This window comes from Pseudorasbora parva, chromosome 15, assembly GCF_024679245.1.
Source record: "Pseudorasbora parva isolate DD20220531a chromosome 15, ASM2467924v1, whole genome shotgun sequence".
In the NCBI taxonomy this organism is placed as follows: Eukaryota; Metazoa; Chordata; class Actinopteri; order Cypriniformes; family Gobionidae; genus Pseudorasbora; species Pseudorasbora parva.
This window is the reverse complement of record NC_090186.1, coordinates 32,557,822-32,580,370: the sequence shown is the minus strand read 5'-3', so window position 1 is coordinate 32,580,370 and position 22,549 is coordinate 32,557,822. Positions and strand designations below refer to the sequence as shown.

The following is a 22,549-nucleotide window of genomic DNA, read 5'->3' as shown; positions in this document are numbered from 1 at the left end:
TGTTGTGTAGACTGCTGCATCCAACATCCCTGGCAAAAAAATAGTCTCTGTGATATCTCGCATAACACTGGGTTATGGTTCCTGGCTGAACCCCTTGTCAGAGAACACTGACAATTTAAGGGTATAGAGATGCCTTGTAGACTGAGCTCTACTTTCACTGATGTGCTCAGGACACTCACTGGTGAGGTACTCGGGGTCCCTTTGAGTGGCCAGACATGTAGTGCCCAGAGATTGGGACGGGGTGCCAGACTGTCCCATTCGCCTGAGAAAGGAGGGGTTTTTTCAGGGAAACTGGCCATGGGGCTGCTGATAGTAGCTGAATTAACTCAGGTAACCAGTGGTGGGTTTGCCAAAGTGGAGCTACTAGCAGGACTGTATGCTTGCATTCCCTGATTATTTTTTAGCAGGACTGGTGGAAAAGCATAAAGCAAGCAGCTGGGCCATTCATGGGCCAGCTCATCCTTGCTCTTTGAAAAAATAAATCAGGCAGTGACAGTTGTCTTCGGAGGCGAAAAGGTTGACCTCTGCCCTCCTGAAAACATTGTATATCATCTGAACCGTTTGGGGATGGAGAGTCCGTTCCACTGGGGACAAAAGGCCCTTGAAGAGCATGTCTGCTCAGGGGTCAGACCAGGACAGGACTCACCCCTCCTCTCTTCCTGACCAGCCTGTCTGGGCTGCCTCCTGTGTCCTTTTGAGTGATTCTGTAGCGCTGAATAAACAGTGCTTAAATGCAGGGGTGCACACTATATAGGGGACACACTGCCTACACTCACAACAGAGGAAAATCTCCTAATTGTTCATTAGGATGGCCGTTAATACAGAGTTTTGTGTGCAGGCGTGCACGTTTCATAATGGGCTTGTTTACTGCAATGATGAACCTCTCCAGTCTCCTGAATAGAGGGGACTGAGAAAGTGGTAGAGAGTGAAAGAGGCACAGGGCTTGGCCACCATTTTATGATACCACTATGCATTAAACAGAGAAAGCAGCTATGATGTAAGTTGCGCTCTCAACAGTGTTTTGTGTGCAGGCGTGCATGGTTCATAACAGGCTCATTTACTGCAATGCTGAACAACTCCAGTTGCCTGAGAAGAGGAGACTGGGAGAAGTCATTACTGCTATGCGCTAGACCGCGAGTGCAGCAAAGACGTAAGTCGCGCTCTCAACAGTGCAAGCACACTGATAGAGAGAGGGCACACACGCTACCATAACAAGCTGGCAGTAAACACAAGCTGCAGTGAGAGCAGGCTGTAACTTAAGCTCCAGCAGTCTGAGAGCGAGACACGCGGAGAGAGCTGAATGATGAATGAGAAATGATGCTCATTTCATAGCTTGTAAGACTGTGGAAAGATTCCATATAGGAAGTTAGGAACTGTGCAAGGGCGAGTTGGGTTAAGCCTACTAGCCACTTTAAGGAAATGTGTTATGAGTTCGCATATGCCCAGGGATTGACCATTCAACTGAATTTGAAATGCCGCTATTGCGGCCACATAAACTCTGAGCGTGGAGGGGGAGCGACCCGCGTCCATTAGCTCCTGTAGAAAGACAAGCACTTCTGCTACCTCACAAGACTGTGGGTTCCGGTTACGTGCATTATACCAGTCTGAGATGACTGACCATTTCATTGCATAAAACTGCCTGGTTGTGGGGGCTCTGGCTTCAGAAAATGTCTTTAATAATGACTTTCACATTAGGCAGAGAGGGTGAGATTCAACTTGGCGGCACGCGCTCACTAAGAGCTGTATTAACTGTACTTACTGTATTAACAACTGTAGTGGCAAAATCTTGGATCAAGTACCGGCTACCGCAGCCTCACACTCCTCGTGCACTGGATAAACTAACGGACTTAGAGAAATACATCAATCACTACTACAACTGCTACAAAATAGATACCACCACAACGCAGCAAACTCCAAAACCAAACAAACAAAAGAAGACATCATCTACCGACACCAGCGATTTACAAACTACAGAAATTGAGGTCAGTGTACTCGCTTCCATTAACAACAAACTGGATGCGGTCACAAAAGAAAATAAAACATTGAAAGAAACCATTCTGGACATTCAAACTAGAAGCTTGCGTGAGAACCTGATATTTTTTGGCATTCCTGAACACCCGTCCGACGATCCCGAGGCAACTATCAGAGACTTCATGAAAACTCAACTCAAACTCCCACCGGACACTGTAAACCAAATCACCTTTCATAGAGTTCATCGTTTCGGAACTCGTTCAAATAAAGCACCTCGGCCGATCGTCGCTAAACTGGAACATTTCAAACACAAAGAACTCATAAAAAGTAAAGGCAAAGAACTGAAAGGCACCCACTACGGATTAAATGACCAATTTCCACGTGAAATAAACGACCGGCACAAAATCCTCTATCCCATCATTAAACGACACAGAGAGAACAATAATCGTGCAAATATAGTTGTGGCCAAACTTTACATCGAAGGGCAGCTCAACCGCGACTCCAAAATTACTCCCTGGCTCTTTTAGTTTACCATGTAACATCGAACAAATCAGTGACTGTCATGATATATATTGATGCGATCCACCACCCTCTCTATGTACTTTAACGCATTGGCTACGTGGATCTTAATCCACCTACAATTATGCATATCTTTATTTTGTATCACTATGTCACATCGTACTTGTGTATATGTATTGTCTACACACACACGCACACACACATTCACAAACACACCATCCCAAATGTTTTTTTTTTCTTTCCTTTTTTTCTTTCCTTTTCCTGTTTTGTTTTCTTTCCTTTTTCTCTCCCCAACCATTTCTCTCTCTCTCTCTCTCTCTCTCTCTCTCTCTCTCTCTCTCTCTCTCTCTCTCTCTCTCTCTCTCTCTCTCTCTCTCTCTCTCTCTCTCTCTCTCATTATTCTTCTCCTTAATTTTACTTCTTTATAGACATTTAAACAACAATCACGCAAACACTTAAAATGGTATCGTGGAATGTGCGGGGCTTCCGGACCCAGGCAAAAAGGACTAAAATAATCAACCATTTGATGAAATTAGGGGCAGATATATCCTTTTTACAAGAAACACATTTATCAAAATCAGAACTTGAAAATCTTACATTTAATCAATTTAAATACATATTCTCATCAATATACAATAGTAAACAACGAGGAGTTTCAATACTAATAAACAAAAATATCCTACTAATACTTAACACATCTGTTATTGATCCAGAAGGGAGGTTTATCATCATCATTTTATCCATTAACCATATAGCTTACACACTAGCTAATATTTATGGACCAAACAATGATGACCCATCTTTCTTTCATAATTTCTTCTCATTACTACCCGACACAAACAATATTATTATTGCTGGAGACTTCAATACTGTTATGAACCCACAAATGGACCGATCAAATTCATCTAACTCCACAAGAATCTGGCAATCTACACAAACAATAAAACAATATATGACTACCTTTGGACTTGACGATAGTTGGAGAATGAATAATCCTTCACTCAGAAAATATACTTATTTTTCTTCTTTTCACCAATCCTTTTCCCGAATGGATTTTTTTCTCAACAGTAATTCTCTAACACTGCATATAACAGAAACTTCAATTCATCCAATCATAATCAGCGAAAAAATGCAGTTCCTTATCCAACAACTCAAATACAAACAATACCAATATTGTAACAGGATGGGCAAATATCTAGCAAATCAACTAAAGCGTAAACAAGAAAAGGCAATCATTCCATCAATATTAAATGAAGCAGGCAGAATAACCCAGAACCCACAAGAAATTAATAATGTATTTCAAACATTTTATGAAAAATTATACTCTGAATGAATGAATGAATGAAATTATTTTATTTCGAGCAACATATAAAGACACATAACCAAGGCAATAAAGAAGCATTTTGATAAGTCAGTACAACAAGTTAAATTCATCATACTTATGACATCACAATTCCAACTGTTGCTCGAAAAGGAGTGGGTAGAAGAAAACTCATTTAAACCCACCCCGGTTACAATTAAACAGGAAAAACAACCAAAACAAAAAAGCTTCCTTAATTATTGACATTCTCCAACATTCAATTACAATTCAATATATATTCATATGAAGAAAAAAAAACAATTAAACAAAAATCCCCCCAAAAAACAAAGCATGAAAAAACAGAAACAAACAAAAATAATAACACAACAATCCTTAGATTCACACCATATATTACTGCCAGTAGCAATTCTGATAATACTAACAATGATAATCAGAATACATACCGGGTAAGATAACAGACTGTGAATACATAAATCTATACTAATTTAATAATACCAACAATGGTAATCCGAATACCTAAAGGTAAAATAACACAGATTCTATATACAAAACCACACATTTAAACCGCACACTCCTTGTAATGAGATAAGACCTTCTGTTTATACAGTGCTTTAAATTGGTGAATGCTTTTACATTGCTTATGTTCGAGCCCTAGACTATTCCATAACTTAACTCCACATACAGACACACTTCTCCTGGTGGTTCTAATAGTTGGTATATATTGCCCTCTACTGGTCATTTAAGTGAGAGCATAATTGTTAAAAAAAAAAAAAAAAAGGTGATATATAGAATAAATAAGGCTATAATGGGGGGAGTATAACCTTATTTATGAACCAGGCACTTGTGTTCTTATTTTGTCTTTTTTTTTAGGCTTTTTCTAAGGGAAAACTTTTTGAGATATCCAATAACCGTTCGCATTTTAGCATCTTCTGTATATTTACTTCATGTTGTCCGAGTTTGGATGAGATTGTATGTATCACTTTTGAGGAGAAGGTAAAAACTCAGAGCTCGCTTTCCACATTTTGTTATCTTCCAACCAAATTATCTGACTTCTTGTTGGTCAGAGCTAATGACTGTAAATTAGAAAGTTGTCCGGCTCGAAAAGTACAATATATATTCCGAGTTTGGTGACTGCAGATAAAACTAACCCCCCACTTTGGACAAAAGATGGCGCTACTGAGCCCCTCTACCATGCCTGTTTCTGAATCTTTGCTTGCATCTTCTGGACAGCATGTCTGATGTGTGTGTTGAGTGTCATGCAATTTCAAGCATGCCAAGAGTCTCAAAAACACCCAAAAAGATTATTAGACTTTGACACGTTGCCATGACAACATTATTTCAAAAATCAGGAATCCATTCATATGTCTATATCTGCCATGTTTTGACATTATAATGATGAAGTTTGAAGTAAATCGGGTGAAAATAAGATGGGGATTTAAAGCAATTTTGAAAGTGACACACTTCCTGCTGCCAGTTGGTGGCGCTATAACTTTGACTCACAAAAGTCATATCCATGTGATCGGCCTCTTACAACGAACACAGCTGAAGTTTCATCAAAATGAATTAATGTATGCAAAAGTTATAACACACTTCCTGTTTCCCTTTTCTCGTCATAAAATCGTCTCTTCGCCACGGCCAAACCGTTTGAGATATCAAAAAGTTGCTTCCAATTTAGCATCTTCAGTGTCTTGACTTCATGCTGTCCGAGTTTGGTGCTGATCGGGTGTATCGTCTAGGAGGAGTATGTTAAATTCCAGAGCATGCGTTTTCCGAACAACCCATAATAGCTCACTTCCTGTTGGGCTGACACATAACTTAGAGCACGAAAGTTGTTCGGCCCGATGAGCTCTATATGTGTACCGAGTTTCATGTATGTACGTGCAAGTGTGTTTGATTTATAGACCACGTTTTCAGACCCCACTTTAGGGAGCGCTGTCGAGCCCCCCTGACACGCCCGGTTACCATCTTCAGCCCGGCCCTGATGACCGCGCATTCTGAAGCGTGTGCAAAGTTTCAAGAGTTTTCGAGCATGGGAAGGGGCCCAAAAATGCCTGAATAGTCGTAAAAAAAAAAAAAAAAAGAACTCTAAAGAAAACAATAGGGCTCTGCGCCCTTTAAGGGCTAGGGCCCTAAAATGTAACTTGTCTAGCAGGTGACACACACGCAGTCATATTATTGTGGTGACCTGCATAAAGACGTGTCAAGGAAACCCTGTCAAGGAAACAAAATCTCGGATCCTGAGACCAAGTTCTGCATTTCTTTAACATGGCTGTTTCCAGGTAGGAGTAACAAATCAGAGTGCTTATTCTTCTAAACTGCCTTTTTAAAATAAATTAATAGAAAGAAATGCTTACTTTGACTTTGAAATATACTGCTCTGTGTTGTACTTCTAAAAGTTTGCTATGAGTTTGTTATCAACGTAAAAGAGCAGAAATGGACCTAAATTAAGGTAAAATTGCAGTTTGCAGTTGACTGGTGTGCAACCATTGCTTATTTGTGCTTGTAATTCTTGTATATATTCAAGATATATATATGTTCTGACAAGAGAACAAGGAAATAACAGAGAAAATTAAACTTGTTTAACAGGTGACACAGAACCCAAGTGCATTTTTTTTACATTGCATATTCAAATACCAAACAGACAGGGGCGATTCTAGAGGCAGGGCTACAAGGGCCTTGGCCCCTGCTGGAATCTGATTGGCCCCCGTTTCATCAATCAACGACGAGAAGAGCAACCGGAGAATTTTTCACAACGATCACAGATGTAATTCCAGCCCCAAACAGTTGGGGGCACTCGCGGCAGTAATGTTTCGATGCAACTTGGGAGAAGAATCAGAGGTCTTGCTACTAGCATCAAAAGGATGAGAAATCCCACATAATAAAATAATGCTGTTAATGTGAAAAAAATGTAGTTTTAAGTCCTTTTCAGGCAAGAATGTAGTTGTTTAAAGCTCAAATCTTTGGTTTGTTTATAAAGAGAGCGCCTTTTGACAATTTGATTTGGCGTTCTCAGAGATGTGAGATTCAGACGATCAGCGGTCACCCATCGCTCGTTAACCCAACGAGAGCAGCCTTTCCTCGGCTAGTCGTTCTTACGTTTGCCGCTGACTCTGATGTCTCTGCAGTGGATAATATTCGTCTTGAGATATTGAGATATTATTCTTTTTGTGTAGATCTAACCGGCGATCTTTGTTCTCATGAATCTAAAATTTGTTCCTTGGCAGATCAATTTGGCTGAGGGCAAAGTGAAGTTTTATACATTTTAACCGTTGTAGATACCACCAACTTTGACTAAATTGTTCGCTTTGTTCATTAATTAACATTACTGAACTAGATTAGTTAACATGAACTAATAATTAACTGCACTTATAAAGCATTCATTTATCTTTGTTAATGTTAATATCAACTTTTACTAATGCATTATTAAAATCTTATTAACATTAGTTAATGGACTGTGAACTAACATGAACAAAGCATGAACAGCTGTATTTTTATTAACTAACGTAACCAAAGATTAACTAATGCTAAACAGAGGCGTTGTTCATGGTTAGTTCATGTTAAATAATACAACCTTTTTGTAAAGTGTATAATTTGTTTTTCAATTTTTTTTTTTATGTTTAACGAAAAGTTCCACCTGACAATGAACATGTTTAGACATATGCAAATGTTGGGGGTGTACACATTAATGATCCCAGCGATTGCGTCATAGGCGTTATGTTGAGAAGCACTTATTTTTCTGTGGTGTTTTTCATGCACGAGATTTACATAAGAAGTAGGAGGCAATGGTGTTTGAGACTATATGTATACAGTACAGTATATGATGCCCATGTACTAAACTCTTATTAATTCACTATGGCAAGGTTAATTCAATTTTTCATTCTAGGGCACCTTTAAGCTGTATTACCTCAAACAGATAGTTGTGGTAAACATGATTACAAGTGTTTAGTGCTTTTAAACGTTTAAAACAGTACATTGCTGTCAAGGCAAGAAACATTAGTTATGAATACGTTTCATTCATATAACTGGCATGAAAGCGCAACGAGGCTGAACGTCTTGGCATAGCAACGTGATATTTCCTGCTTGTGTGTCCTACAAAGGACGTCTCGTTTAATTCTGATTGAGGACACTCTGTATTAAGGTGTCAACGAATATTCTAAATTCGATATATTCAACTAGTTTTTTTTTTAAAACGAATTTTGAAGGTGAAAATTAATATTCGAGTGAAAAAAAAGTGGGGAGAAATAAAACACCCACGGTAGTAGAGGCAAGTGGCCGTGCTCATGGGCCATCTGTCATTTCAATGAATATAACAACGGCGAGTGCATCAAATATAAACGGCTCGTCCGTTTAGGGAAGAGCACACGCAGTCAGCGAAGGCTTGCGCTGCAGAGCCAGGCGAAAGTATAAACAAGGCTTGAGGGTTCAGGGACAGGTCACAGGAGTCAGACTGTCAGGTACAGCGTCACTGCTAAAAGTTGAGGCGTCTTGCATGGAAGATGGCAGACAGTGCAGAGCCCAACTCAACCGCAGCAGAGAAAGCGATTTTAACCTTCCAAAATCGTCTTGGTTACGTCTGTAACCTCAGTTCCCTGAATTGGGAACGAGACGCTGCGTCACCGCTTTGGGAACGCCTCTGCGTGATTGCGTCGTGAAGTACGTATGTCATCAGTCCAATAGGAAGACGGAACGTCATAGGCGGGTGACGTCACGAACCCGGAAAATATAAAGCACACCGGCAAACACACGCCATTAGCTTCTGAACAGGATGAAACAAGGCGCTTGCGGGCATGCGGGGAGTATGGCACGGTGACGCTGCGTCTCATTCCCAATTCAGGGAACTAAGGTTACAGACGTAACCGAGATGTTCCCTATCATAGGAACTCGAGCTGCATCACCGCTTTGGGAATGAGAATACCCACGCCCCCATAGGAGCCGGATGCCCGCCTGTGAAGTGTCAGGAGGCGAGCACCCGAGCCCCAGGAGTAGAATAAATGTCAAGTTCGTAGAATCTGACGAAGGTATGCGGCAAAGACCAACCTGCGGCATCACAGACATCCTGCAGGGAGGAACCTGACAAAAGTGCCTGCGAAGCAGCCATACTCCTAGTAGAGTGGGACCGGACGGCCAAGGAGAAGGCTGTCCGGCTGTCACATAAGCAAGTGTGATAGCCTCGACCACCCACTTGTTCATCCTCTGCTTTAAAATCGACCCTGTTAGGGTGCTGAGGACAGACGGGTACCGTGTACCGAGGTAACACTGTCTGCCCCCGGAGGGGCCGAGCCGATCGACCCTATGCGAAGCTCTGAAAACCGGGCCTGCATGGCGACTGACCTAGATACGTTATTCTCTGCATTAGAGATAAAAACACTCTTCTTGGAGTTGAGCCTCAGCCCAACTCCCTCGTGTGCGCGCGACAACAACATCTCGATGTTGAACCGCGAGACAAGCTGACTGTGCCAGAATCAACCGGTCGTCGATTTAATGCATGTCCGCACTTGAACGTGCAGGGTGATGTGCTAGACCAAAGGGAAGCACCCGATATTGGTAAGCTTCTACCCTGAAGCGAACCATGGGTATTTCCTGTGCTGTGGAAGGATGGAGATATGAAAATATGCATCTTTGTTATCTTTCGTGACAAACCAGTCCTCGGACCTGATCTGAGACACGATCTGTTTGTGTAAAAGCATCCTGAACTTGAGCTTGCTACACAGCGGTTCAGAACGCAAAGATCTAAGATGAGTGCAACCCTCCATCCTTCTTTGGCACGATGAAGTACCGGCCGTAAAGACTGACTCCCTGCCGGGCGGGGAAACCCTCTCTAAAGCCCCTATCTGCAGCAGAGCCTGTACTTCTTGAGACATAACTAGAGCCTGCTCGGGGCCCACCACCGTGGGCAGAACCCCGTAGAAACTGGGTGGACGACATCAAAACTGAATGCCGTACCGATCTTAAAACTGCAGGACCCACTGAGATATCTATGGCAGATTTAGTCAGAATATCTACTAAAGATACCAGCCATTCGAGGCTGGCCTCTGATGTACTCTGAGTGCAGCGCCCTGAAACGGCTGACCGGCAGGGGACTCGACAGCGCCACCTTCCTCCTCAGAGGGCGCGAGCCATCCTTGGATGACCTGCGAGGGCTCTCCACGCCCCGGCGCTTGGGCGGGGTCGGTGGATTGACCCTGTGAGGGTGCCGAGGACAGACGGGTACCGTGTACTGAGGTAAGCACCGTTACGATGCCCCCGGAGGGGATGACCCTCACAGCCCTGAACACCGTAGCGTACGGACTTCTTCGACGCAGCCTTCCTTGAAATAATAACTGTCCTCAGATCAGTTTTATCATTAAAAGGCTGCGCCTGAGATCGCCGACCATTAGCGAATGGCGACGCTCTGTTTTTTTTGCGCCATATGCGAGGAGCTCGTAACAAGAAAATGCCTCTCTGACGACCAGGTCTTTGCCATAGTGTTTTAATTCCCTTTTCTTTTTAAAACCCCTGGCATTGAATGACCATCTTTACCATATGGAAGATAGGCTGATAATATCTAGCTTCTCAAAGTCAGATAAAACCTTTAATTCCTCAGAATTAAAGCCATAATAACCATTAATGAACATGTTCCGAATGATAGACTGAAAGAACATATCTAACTCCTCAAAGTCAGATAATGTTAATTGTAATTCCTCAGAATTAAATCTGCCATAATGACCAGATGATACTGTTTTATTCATACGGAATCGTCATCTACACGCTGCCTCAGCAAACACGAGATACGATCCGTCTACAACATATTTGGCTTTCATCCCTCGAGATGAAAGACCACAGACGCGAGGATGAAATCCCTGAAAAGCATGCGCATTTTCTCTATACGCGTCAAGATATTTCTCAATGAACACAGCCAGCACTCTCAGGAACTGACTGCCCAAACAGTATCACATGTACACCGATGCTTGTATTACTATAGACCGAAGTGTGAGGCTGAGCAGAGCGCGCGGGGAGAACGCGCTCATCAAGCCTGCTTTTACACAGACTCGCTCATGATGCTCCTCATTGGCAGGGGATTGAAGTGGCGAGTCCTCAACCCCTGCATCGATGCTGCAGACATCCACCTCTTCGGAGGAAGACAGCTGCAGCATCGCGGCCGCTCCCCGGGCGGGAGAAACTGCAGTGCGGGCTCCCAAACCCAGAGAAGCGGCACTGGATCTGACAGGTGAAGGCTGAGAAAGGGCTGGCCCGTCTCACACCCCTCCGTCAGATCCATATGTGAACCCCGCTCATCTGAGCTGCCGCTGTGCCTCAGCAGCAGCGGAGCCCGTGCCGCGGGGAACGCGAGCCGGTACGCCCTCCTCAAAGAGCACCCGGCGGGATCACAGCTCGCGGAGAGGCAGAGCCTCATAATGTTCACAGCCAGCACCCTTGAGTGCTGACTGGGTGTGCTGATCACCCAACAAACAATGCACATAGAGTGTGTATCCCTGTCCGTAATGTAGTGAGGACAGGAAGGAACACACTATCTGTACGATCGTTCGCTCGCCATAATCTCCTTCCTCTGATATCAGTGTGAGTGCAAACTTGTGTAGTAGGGGTCTGAACTCAGACACAAACAGATATTTGGACAGACAAATGACACAGAGCGCTTGATGAAAACAACAGAAACTAACGGCGTGTGTTTGCTGGTGTGCTTTATAGTTTCCGGGTCCGTGACGTCACCCGCCTATGACGTTCCGCCTTCCTTTATGATCTGATGACACATGTGCTTCACGACGCAATCACGCAGAGGCGTTCCCAAAGCGGTGACGCAGCTCGAGTTCCTATGATAGGGAACTAAAAAGCCATGTCTGAAAGAACTTTGGATATTGGTCGGTAAGGGGTAAATTTTTGTGTTGAGCCATGGGATAAAGTTCTATGCAAGCTCTGTAATAAAGTTACCATGCCTCATTTTATTTAACGTTAAACAGAAACATTAACGTGGAGGCTACTGTACTGACTGAATAGATATTACATGAATAAAGGATAAATGCACTGCTTCCACTGGTTTGATTATTTACCGATTATTTAAAACTTCCATGTTTACCAAGGCACAGCTCGCTCGGAGCACTGAATAAAGCCTGCTATATTTGGGACAAGAGTCATGACCTTAAATTGCTTGCACAAAACTTGATCAGCACTCAGAGTTTGTTCATTTTAACTGTTTTTAAACAAGAGCGTGAGGGCGAGAGAGAGAGAGAGAGAGAGAGAGAGAGAGAGAGAGAGAGGTCTGCGGTCTTGGCCGCAGTTGATTTACTGATTTACTTGTTTTTGTGTAAGTAATACGTTGTCAAATATGTTTAAACTTAAATAGGCTAGTAGTAGGTAGTACTGTACTACCTATACAAGTAGTTATGTCTCTTTGTATTAATTTGTCCTGGCGTCATTGACAAAATGTGCAACAAGATGTTTGAATAGTTCGAATATTCATGTTTTTTTAGAGGGAATATTCAAACGTCATTTCTGAGAAATTTTGACATTTTTTATTGCTGTGGAATAGTAGGCTGGAGTGCCGTCGGTTGTGCAATGCCGACAGAACTATTATTTTCATCCGGATTGCTGGTCCACTTTGTTCAGCCTTCCTAGGGAGGGGAGAGTTAGGGATCAATGGTAAAAAGATATTTTTAACTTGGTTCCTTTATAATTATTACCTGAATCTTACTCTGTGCTGCACATTTTTACGGAGGAAAGCTCACAATCATTGCGAGTTCAATGAAGGATTCGCACCAAGGGTTGTCCTGAAAGATGCAGCAGTTCCAACTTTAAAAACAGAAGCTGTTTACGGGCCACAACCTAGTATGATTTATTTTTCGTCTATGTGTTTTCCTGTAATGTTAATAGTTCGTAAAATGCCGTTGATCTGGCACTGAGCCAGAGACGGAGTGAACTCAGTGTCTTTTAATGTTTATTTTAGGTTTCATACACTTCAAACTACATTAAACACATATCATAAACACAAATATCACATATATCAGGAGAAGTGGATGATCGTGTGTTGTAAATCCAGCATACCCCATCTCCTTCAGTGTTTAAACATATAACGGTGGCGCGGACGCCGACAGCCCGTGATAACTTTTTCAATCAACTAACACAATCATTTTCGACCCTGTTCCCTCACGTAATGCCAGATTACATATATCAGGTGAAGTGGATAATCTTGTGTTGTAAATCCAGCAGGCTCCGACTCTGTCAGTGTTGAAATCATATAATGGCGGCGCCCCACCCACACTCCGTGATAACTTACCGATCTACAAACATGTGCACTAGGTGGTTAGCGAATCAGAGCACAATGGGCCAGCTAACCAATCTGAGACCATTGCATATTTTTGAGGGACTGGCTTCATAGAACCTGTAAACCATCAGACCGTTGTATTTCCAGAGTTTGACCGAATGGTGCGATGACACCTATTGTATCCATTAGTTTTCCTCTTTTTCTTCTGCCATGGGTGTCTATGGTATAGAAATGTATGGTAAAAAGTTGTGAATTGTGGCACACTGATAGAAGTCAGTCCAAACATTCACCACAGCAACTTACATTTATACTAATAACTTTTGAACCAAGGGCTAGAAACAAAATAAATTTTCCCCTGATTCCCTAGCTCAACGCATTTCAGGTCTGACCAAACTTTCAGACCAAACTTGGTATATGTCATCCCAAGCATGAACTGAGGCTACATGCAGCGTTTTGAGACAGTGACGTGTATTGTGCATGGCCCTGGTCCCGTTGTTTAATCTTTTCATTGTTCTCTGATTTCTGATTTTACAGATGCAAGTTACCTGAATGAGCCATACCTGTATAATTGTTCTGAAGAAATCTGTTGATGTGATTTTGACCGACATACTTCAGTGAGAAACATGGCTGGACAAGGTACAATAGACTACATTTGTTTTGTTCACTGTGTTCGTCGGGAGCGTGACAGGGTCAATGTTCACGGCCGAGCTACTTTTTCACTTCTGCTAGTGCCAAAAGTTGGTTTCAGTGGTGTCAGCAGTCGAAGTCTTGAGCTACAGACAATGTGAAACATGTATTGTTTCTTACATTACATCAGGGTTTTCCAGACTAGGGTTTATGATGGAACTGCAGGGGTTTGTGAGATTAATGAAAACCTATTAAATAATTAAATAATAAAAATGAAAATAAATAAAACACAGTAATTATTATTTAACAAATTAATTATTCTTTGAATTATAACAGAGTCATTTAATCATGTATCTCTGTCTTTAAAATGTAAAAATTCACGGCATTTCATATTTACATGCCATGAATTTGTACATTTTAAAGACAGTGATATATGATTAAATGACTCTCTAAGTGATAATTCAAATAATAATTCATGTGTTTGTTATTATTGTTGCAACCATAGACCGTAAAAAAATATGGACGACTCGACATCATCCGGTTCTGCTTGGCAGATTTGAAGCTTTCAGGCGTCCTGCACGGCGCTGACATCTTGGGACCGAGTCTGCGCAGTAGCGATTTCGGGACCGGAGTTGCGCAGTAGAGAGCAGGAAGTAGAGCAGGAAATACAGCTGCGATATCAAAAGCCCGCCCACACTACCACAGATGCAGAACAATTAATTATGTTTTAATTAAGAAATTAAAGCTAAAGCTCATATCTGCTCCCAAAAATCCAGAAAAAAGTCAGTTAGAGCCTCAGTGACAACTTCACTCAGAGAAGACGTCGATCTCAGCTGTCAATCATGACGCCACACACCCCGTTTTTATAGCATCAGATAACTTAAATAAAACTAAACTTATTTTAAAAACGAACACTTGAAATTAAATCATCGTGATGATAACTGCCTTCCATGACATAAATAACTTTGGGGAAAAAATATTTGAGGTGTAATTTTGATTGTTTAGTTTGACTTGCGTACATTAGAAAATACAGAGGGGCAACTATACTAGGACCGTTTTAATTAATTAAAAAAGACGCACAGGAGCGTTTTCTAAAGTTGTGCTCCAATTGACAGCAGGACACTTTCATTATAAAGCCCTTTTATCTGCTTAATATTTCAGGTTTTGCATAGCTCAGTTGGTAAAGCATTGCAGTATACAACAACAACGTGATCATGCGATCGTGAGTTCGATCCCAGGGAACACATGCTCATAAAGTGGGTATGCACTATTATCACTGGGTAGGTTTAGGGATGGGGTGGGTGTAGTTGTAAATAAAAATAAAAAAATTCTGAATGGAAATATGACAAATGGGGGTAAAAAGTCCACGCATTGCATTAAAATGAAAACGCATTTTGATTGGTAACGATAATCAAAATTTCATGATGTCGAACGGAACATGACACAGTCATTATTTTTATGCCAGCTAGAGGGCGCATGACTTTAAAGCGTAAATGTAGGTCGTAATAAGGTGCTTGAAAAATGACCTATAGAGTCGTATTTTCTTGGAGGGCAGGTTATCTATTACTGTCATGACTTGATATACAATGTTGAGAAAATACTTTGCAAAAGTGAAATGATTTCTATAAATCCAGTAATCAAATAATGTGTGGGTCTCAGTTTTCAGTGATCGGCACATGACTATAGCGGCTGGTCTCTGTTTGTGTGCAATTCAGTTCCACGAACCTGGAAGATCTTCTGAATGTAAAAAAAGGAGAAAAGAATAAAGAATAATCTAACTACAAGTACTCCATTTTTAAAATATGATTATGTAATCCAGATTACATGTAATCTGTTTGCCTACTACCCAGCACTGGCCGTGTATCAGGATGATAATGCACTTATTCAGTAAGACTGGCAAAAAAAAAAAAAGTTTAATTATAAAAAGGAAGAAAACGTTGGTCTTTTTTCCTTTAACATGGTATCACATGGAAAATTCATATTTTGGGGATGAGAAGGGTTGAGATGCATGCATACATAATCTTCCACTGACTAGGTTTTTTAATCAGATACATGTCACTCTACTCAGCTGTTTCGGTTTGCGATCTCTAACCCAGAATAAAACCTGCTCTTGAGCAGGTTAGCTGTGTAGCATAATTTATCATGGCGACGAACACTGCTAAAAACCAATCCACCTTGTTTAGCCTGAAAAAACAGAGTTTGCTCAAGTTAATTTTGAATTTATCTGGGGTGCATTTTTCCGTACAACGACGTAACTCACTGTTTAACTACATTGCATGGTTGAAGAAATCAACTAACTAGTCACAACTGTTTTCCAAAACCAACTGTCGCAAATCAGTCGGTCAACCTCGTTTGTTAATGACATCACTCAGGTGGTGGAGTGATAACTGCTTTTAATTAATTATTTTGAGATCAAATTCATGCTAGGTGTTTTGCTTTATTTCCAGATTCAATCATAAGCTCGTTCTTTTGTATAGAGCACGTCCCCACATGCGCACTCTTTAAAAGTAGTGCTTTAAATATCTTGACAAACTTAAAAGACATAAATTACATTAGTATGTATTCGAAATAAAAGATATGATCGTACTGAATGTCAGCTTGCTTATTTTGCTCAAGTTAAAGATTTATTAAATCCACGTTATGCAAACAAGAAACTATGCTTCTAACCACAGGTCAAGATCTGTCGTTCAGACCACAAAAGTTTGCGATGCTGTTTGCGAATGTTCGTTGAAACGATGGTTTCAGGAAACACCAACTGGTTGAACTTTGCTGATAATGACGGAACTTGCGACCATAGCTGGCCAACGATGCTTGTGGGAAACGCACCCCTGGGTGACAACTAAAACCAGCTTCATGCAACAGGGCACTGGAGTGTTTCATTTTAATTGTCCATGTATGTTCATGTGTTTATATGTTTAATGTTCAATTTCTCAGATGCTGGACAGATATTAAAATTCTTCGTGGGAATTATTTTGTCTTTTCTGCTGACTTATGAATGTGTTGTGGAAACAACAGAGTTTCCAGAAGCAAATGTAAATAAAGAGGTAGGGGAAAATATATTTATACTGCAGGAACATAAACACAAATTATACAATATGTAAAATGTATGGAGACCTGATCACAAAATCTACTAACATGATTGTTAGTAGATTATGTGATAAATAAATGATAATATTTCTGAATAAATGAATATATTTCTGTTATTTTATTTTTTTCAGTTTAGCAACATAGACGAGCAACTGCATCATAGAATACCAAGAAGTGCAGGTCTGATTCATGGTCTTGTCTTACTTGTACACACTGTCCTAACAATAGTTGGATGTTATTTATAAAAAATAAAAATCAAGAATCTGTGTGTGTGTGTGTGTGTGTGTGTGTGTGTGTGTGTGTGTGTGTGTGTGTGTGTGTGTGTGTGTGTGTGTGTGTGTGTGTGTGTGAGCCTGTTTATGTGGTTTATGAGGACACAATTATACAGTGTAATATATTAAATATTACACTGGTATTACACTATAAATGTGGTTTATGAGGACATATCAAATGTCCTCATAATTCAAATGGCCTTAAAAACATACTAAATGATGTTTTTTTGAGAAAGTAAAAATGCAAAATGTTTCCTGTGATGGGTAGGTTTAGGGGCAGGGGCAGTGTAAGGGGATAGAAAATACGGTTTGTACAGTATAAAAACCATTACGCCTATGGAGAGTCCCTGTAAACCACATAGACCAACGTGTGTGTGTGTGTGTGTGTGTGTGTGTGTGTGTGTGTGTGTGTGTGTGTGTGTGTGTGTGTGTGTGTGTGTGTGTGTGTGTAATGTCATTACTGTATTGGCTTATCCTTCAGGAAGAATGATGTCATCAAATTAATCAAATTAAAATAACGTTTAATGGAAACTAGGAGTTTCTAGAAGAATGCACAGCTTTTCTCACTTGTGTTATGGACAAGGGGTATGCTCAAGCAGTACCATAAGATCTGTTTGCTCTTGGAGACTATTGGAGTTCTGTTGATGGATGGTTTATTTAGAGTGGGTGGGAGACTCCAAGTAGTTCCTGGTCATAAGGCAAAATCACTCCTGACAAAAACAGGATTACTGGATAGAGCTGTTTCCCAAATGTGCCTGTTGTTTAAAGATACAAAGGACTGATCTTCAGAGTGCACATATACCCTTTTTGGCTCCTTAGGATAATTTAAGAGATAATTGTAGGTCAGGAGTTTAGGAGCCAGTGTTAATGTAAATGTATTCCAGGCTGTCACACCAGGCGGGGGCAGTATGTCCACAGATGGTTTTGAAACAGGTTGGTGGAGAGAACACATAAAGTTTTTAGCCACACACACACACACACACACACACACACACACACACACACAAAGCGACAAGTTGGATGTCCACTATCGCCATCAAAGTATGTAAATAAGTGTTTTGCATTATGTTCAATAACATAATTTGAGATTGATTTCAAGACTGGACATTGGTGTGTGTAAATCGTGCACTGCATATCTAAGCCATCAGCAGCTATAGGAGCTGTTGTAAAAATTACAAAACAATATGCATGCTGGCTGGATTGTTCTTATTCTAAGGCCCTGCTGGCATTTGTGTTTCCAGCTCCCTCTATTGTAGCCATAAATTTTGTGATTTTGATTGTGGTTCTGTACAAGATATTGAGAAGAGGAGTTGGTGCCACAATGCAACCAGATGAGAAACATGCCGTGTTGGTCGTTTCCTGAAGTGTGGCCATATTAGCTGTGTGTCCACAGTCAGGGCTGAAGGCGAGCTTGCTAGTGTGTGCCAGAGCCAGTCGTCACTGTCACTTCAATGGGGCTTGATCGGACCTCATCGGGGCTTCCTCGGGAGCAACGGCCAAGGGTTTTTTTTTACCAGCAAATACTTTGGACCAATGAGAAACAAGATCAAACAAGAGACCCTTATTCAAGATAGATTATTCTTCTTTCATCAAAACTGTATCAGTCAAATTGAAGATCAAGACCTCAACTGATTTTTCTTGTAGGTATAATATTAACCTCAAACCTCCACTACGCTTGCTCAGTTTTTTCCATCTCTGTGTTGTGGATGAATCGGATGTTGGTGTCACATGCCTGTCCTGTCTTGTGTGCACATGTGGGTTTTGTCAGTATGGCCTTTGTGCTTCTGTCATTGTCTGATCCCTCCCCCTTGTTATCTGATTATTGGTTCATTTGCCCCACCTGTTCCCTCTTGATTTCTTCCCCTTATAAGCTCCTTGTGTTTGTCAGTCTGTGTTGGATCCTTGTGTAATGTCTGCGTCTCCCGTCCTCCCCGTGATTCTGTTGGTTTGTTTAAGTTTATATTTTATTATTCTATTATGTGTTTTTCCCCCTCGTGGGTTTTGTTTTGAGTTTATGTTTTATTTGTTAATAATAAATATATCATTTTCACCACTTGAGTCCTCGCACCATTTTCCCTTGTCTGTGACGTGACAGAAGGATCCAACCACTTGAGGACTCAGCAGGACTTGTTTTTTTGTTGTTTTCGTTTTTGTTTTTTCTCCCGGTGTCCTCCTATGGAGTGGGAGAAGAACCTGCGGGTAATGCGTTACCTGAACTCCCGGTACATCCGTCAACAGGGGACGGATGTGCAACAGTTCGCAGGCAGGTTCCTCAGGGAGGTGGACCATTTTAGACTCAATGAGGCAGAGTGGAAGGAAACTTTTAATCTCTGCCTCGACATGCCCCTCTCTCCGGAGGTAATGGATAGTATGGGGAGTCTGGGATTCTGGGAATTCATCAACCGCCTGGGCCCCAGTCCTTCCATGGTCCCAGTGCCGGCGGATCATATGCTGGTGGTCCCAGTACCGGCGGATCGTGTTCCGGTGGTCCCTGTGCCGGTGGATCGCGTGCCGATGGTCCCTGTGCCGGTGGATCGTGCTCCGGTGGTCCCTGTGCCGGTGGATCGTGTTCCGGTGGTCCCTGTGCCGGTGGATCGTTTTCCGGTGGTCCCTGTGCCGGTGGACTCCGTTCCGGTGGTCCCGAGTCCGGAAACGGCCTGGAGGGCTGTGATGGGATGCTTTGTGGTGGCAGTCCTGCATGCGTGGAAGGAGCACAGGGCTTTATCCGAAGCCCCGGAGGCATTTCCGGTTGTCCCAGTTCCGGTGGATCGTGTGCCGGTGGTCCCAGTTCTGGCGGATCGTGTTCCCGTGGTCCCTGTGCCGGTGGATCGTGTTCCGGTGGTCCCTGTGCTGGTGGATCGTGTTCCGGTGGTCCCAGTTCCGGCAGATCATGTTCCGGTGGTCCCAATGCCAGCAGATCGTATTCCGGTGGTCCCAGTGCCGGTGGATACTGCTGGACTGGAGAAGTTTCCCCAACGCCCTGCCTGCGCCCCTGAGGCGTCCTGCTCTCCGTGCGCCCCTGAGGCGTCCTGCTCTCCGTGCGCCCCTGAGGCGTCCTGCTCTCCGTGCGCCGCTGAGGCGTCCTGCTCTCCGTGCGCCGCTGAGGCGGCCTGCTCTCCGTGCGCCGCTGAGGCGTCCTGCTCTCCGTGCGCCGCTGAGGCGTCCTGCTCTCCGTGCGCCGCTGAGGCGTCCTGCTCTCCGTGCGCCGCTGAGGCCTCCTGCTCTCCGTGCGCCGCTGAGGCGTCCTGCTCTCCGTGCGCCGCTGAGGCGTCCTGCTCTCCGTGCGCCGCTGAGGCGTCCTGCTCTCCGTGCGCCGCTGAGGCGTCCTGCTCTCCGTGCGCCGCTGAGGCGTCCTGCTCTCCGTGCGCCGCTGAGGCGTCCTGCTCTCCGTGCGCCGCTGAGGCGTCCTGCTCTCCGTGCGCCGCTGAGGCGTCCTGCTCTCCGTGCGCCGCTGAGGCGTCCTGCTCTCCGTGCGCCGCTGAGGCGTCCTGCTCTCCGTGCGCCGCTGAGGCGTCCTGCTCTCACCGCACCTCCCTGGCGTCCCCTGCACTCAACGCGCCACCCAGGAGTCCTGCTCTCACCGCGCCTCACTGGCGCCCTGCTCTACCCATGCCGCCCTGGCTGCCTGAACTCTGCGGGCCGCCCCGGCCGCCTGAACTTGGTGGGCCTCCCGACCTCGGCGGGCCGTCCTGGCCATTCGAACTTTGTGTGCCACCATGGCCTCCTGAAAATTTTGTTTTCCCTATTCCCTCCTTGTTGACCCTTCCCTTGTTTGTTCCTTCCTTCTCTGTTTCCCCTGTTCCTCCCGTCCCGCCCTGGTCAGTCCCTCCCGTGCCCCCCTGGTCAGTCCCTCCCTGGTCTGTCCCTCCCGTCCCGCCCTGGTCTGTCCCTCCCGTCCCGCCCTGGTCTGTCCCGCCCGTCCCGCCCTGGTCTGTCCCGCCCGTCCCTAGTGGAGCGTCTGGTAGCCGCTCCTTAAGGAGGGGGTAATGTCACATGCCTGTCCTGTCTTGTGTGCACATGTGGGTTTTGTCAGTATGGCCTTTTTGCTTCTGTCATTGTCTGATCCCTCCCCCTTGTTATCTGATTATTGGTTCATTTGCCCCACCTGTTCCCTCTTGATTTCTTCCCCTTATAAGCTCCTTGTGTTTGTCAGTCTGTGTTGGATCCTTGTGTAATGTCTGCGTCTCCCGTCCTCCCCGTGATTCTGTTGGTTTGTTTAAGTTTATATTTTATTATTCTATTATGTGTTTTTCCCCCTCGTGGGTTTTGTTTTGAGTTTATGTTTTATTTGTTAATAATAAATATATCATTTTCTGCACTTGAGTCCTCGCACCATTTTCCCTTGTCTGTGACGTGACAGTTGGCTTCCCGAATCTGTAGATGTTTCATGACCTTATAACCATACTGTGATTATAAATTTATAATCAGAATCCAATGGAAAATCAGATATTGTTGAGCCTGAGGTCTTTCTGCCATGTTGAAAGTGAATTTGGTTCTGATGTGTTCAGCAATCTAATTTAAGCCAAGGATAAACATTCTCATTCTTATAATCCAAAGTGTCTCATATGATTTTTTTTTATGTTTAATTAGTAGGCCGCAGGTATACTGAGATTCTTGGTTATTCTCTGCTCATTTGTTTTTGAAACCACCACTACTACTCTGTCCAGTTGATGGTCATAAATATGGTGGGTGAATGAAAAAAAGTGACTGAACCAGATGAATCCGTCTTTCGGATGAGACGTTAAACCGAGGTGGTCTCTCTGTGGTCGTTAAAAATAACCCCGGCATTCTGGCCAAATTTGCCCACTGGCCCCTGTCCATCATGGCCTCCTAATAATCCCCATATCCTGATTGGCTTCATTGCTCGGTCTCCTCTCCACCAATCAGCTGGTGTGTGGTGAGCGTTCTGGCGCAAAATGGCTGCCGTCACATCATCCAGGTGGATGCTGCACATTGGTGGTGGTTGAGGAGATTCTCCCCTTCAATGTAAAGCCCTTTAGGGGCCTAGAAAAGCGCTATATAAATGTAATGAATTATTATTTATTATTATTATTATTAATAAATGCATTTTTGTATTGTTTAGTCTTTTTTACAGTTAAATTGTCAATGAAATTAGAGAAAACTTTTGATACCAGCCTCAATGACCCCAATGATGAGAAGTACAAAAGCTACGCTAAACAAATACAAAAAGTGGTGAGTATATTGATTGTTTATACATAAAGTTGAATACAATTTAGTATAAAATATTCCAAAAATACTTTGAAGAACAAGATATTCCAGTTCAGTTTATAAAGATATAAGTAATATGAAAGGAAAGCAGCCCAAAGAATGATAATTTTCTGTAGGTTTAGTCTATATATCTCTGGTTCTAATTTAATCTTATAGGCAAATACTTGTAGTACCATAGGTACAGTAGATACATGTCCTAATATACAGTGATTACTCTTACAGATTGAAGACAGTTACAAAAGTGTGTCTACCTTCATATCTGGATCA

At 42.9% G+C, this 22,549-nt stretch overlaps 1 long non-coding RNA gene across 1 annotated transcript; it reads left to right on the top strand.

The window, feature by feature from the left end:
• The first annotated feature begins 5,976 nt into the window (after nucleotides 1–5,976).
• Nucleotides 5,977–22,246, top strand: LOC137041479 (uncharacterized). The gene is made up of 5 exons (XR_010898103.1): nucleotides 5,977–6,090; nucleotides 13,602–13,703; nucleotides 16,629–16,738; nucleotides 16,913–16,961; nucleotides 22,137–22,246. It is a non-coding gene; the product is annotated as an uncharacterized lncRNA (long non-coding RNA).
• Nucleotides 22,247–22,549: the final 303 nt, after the last annotated feature.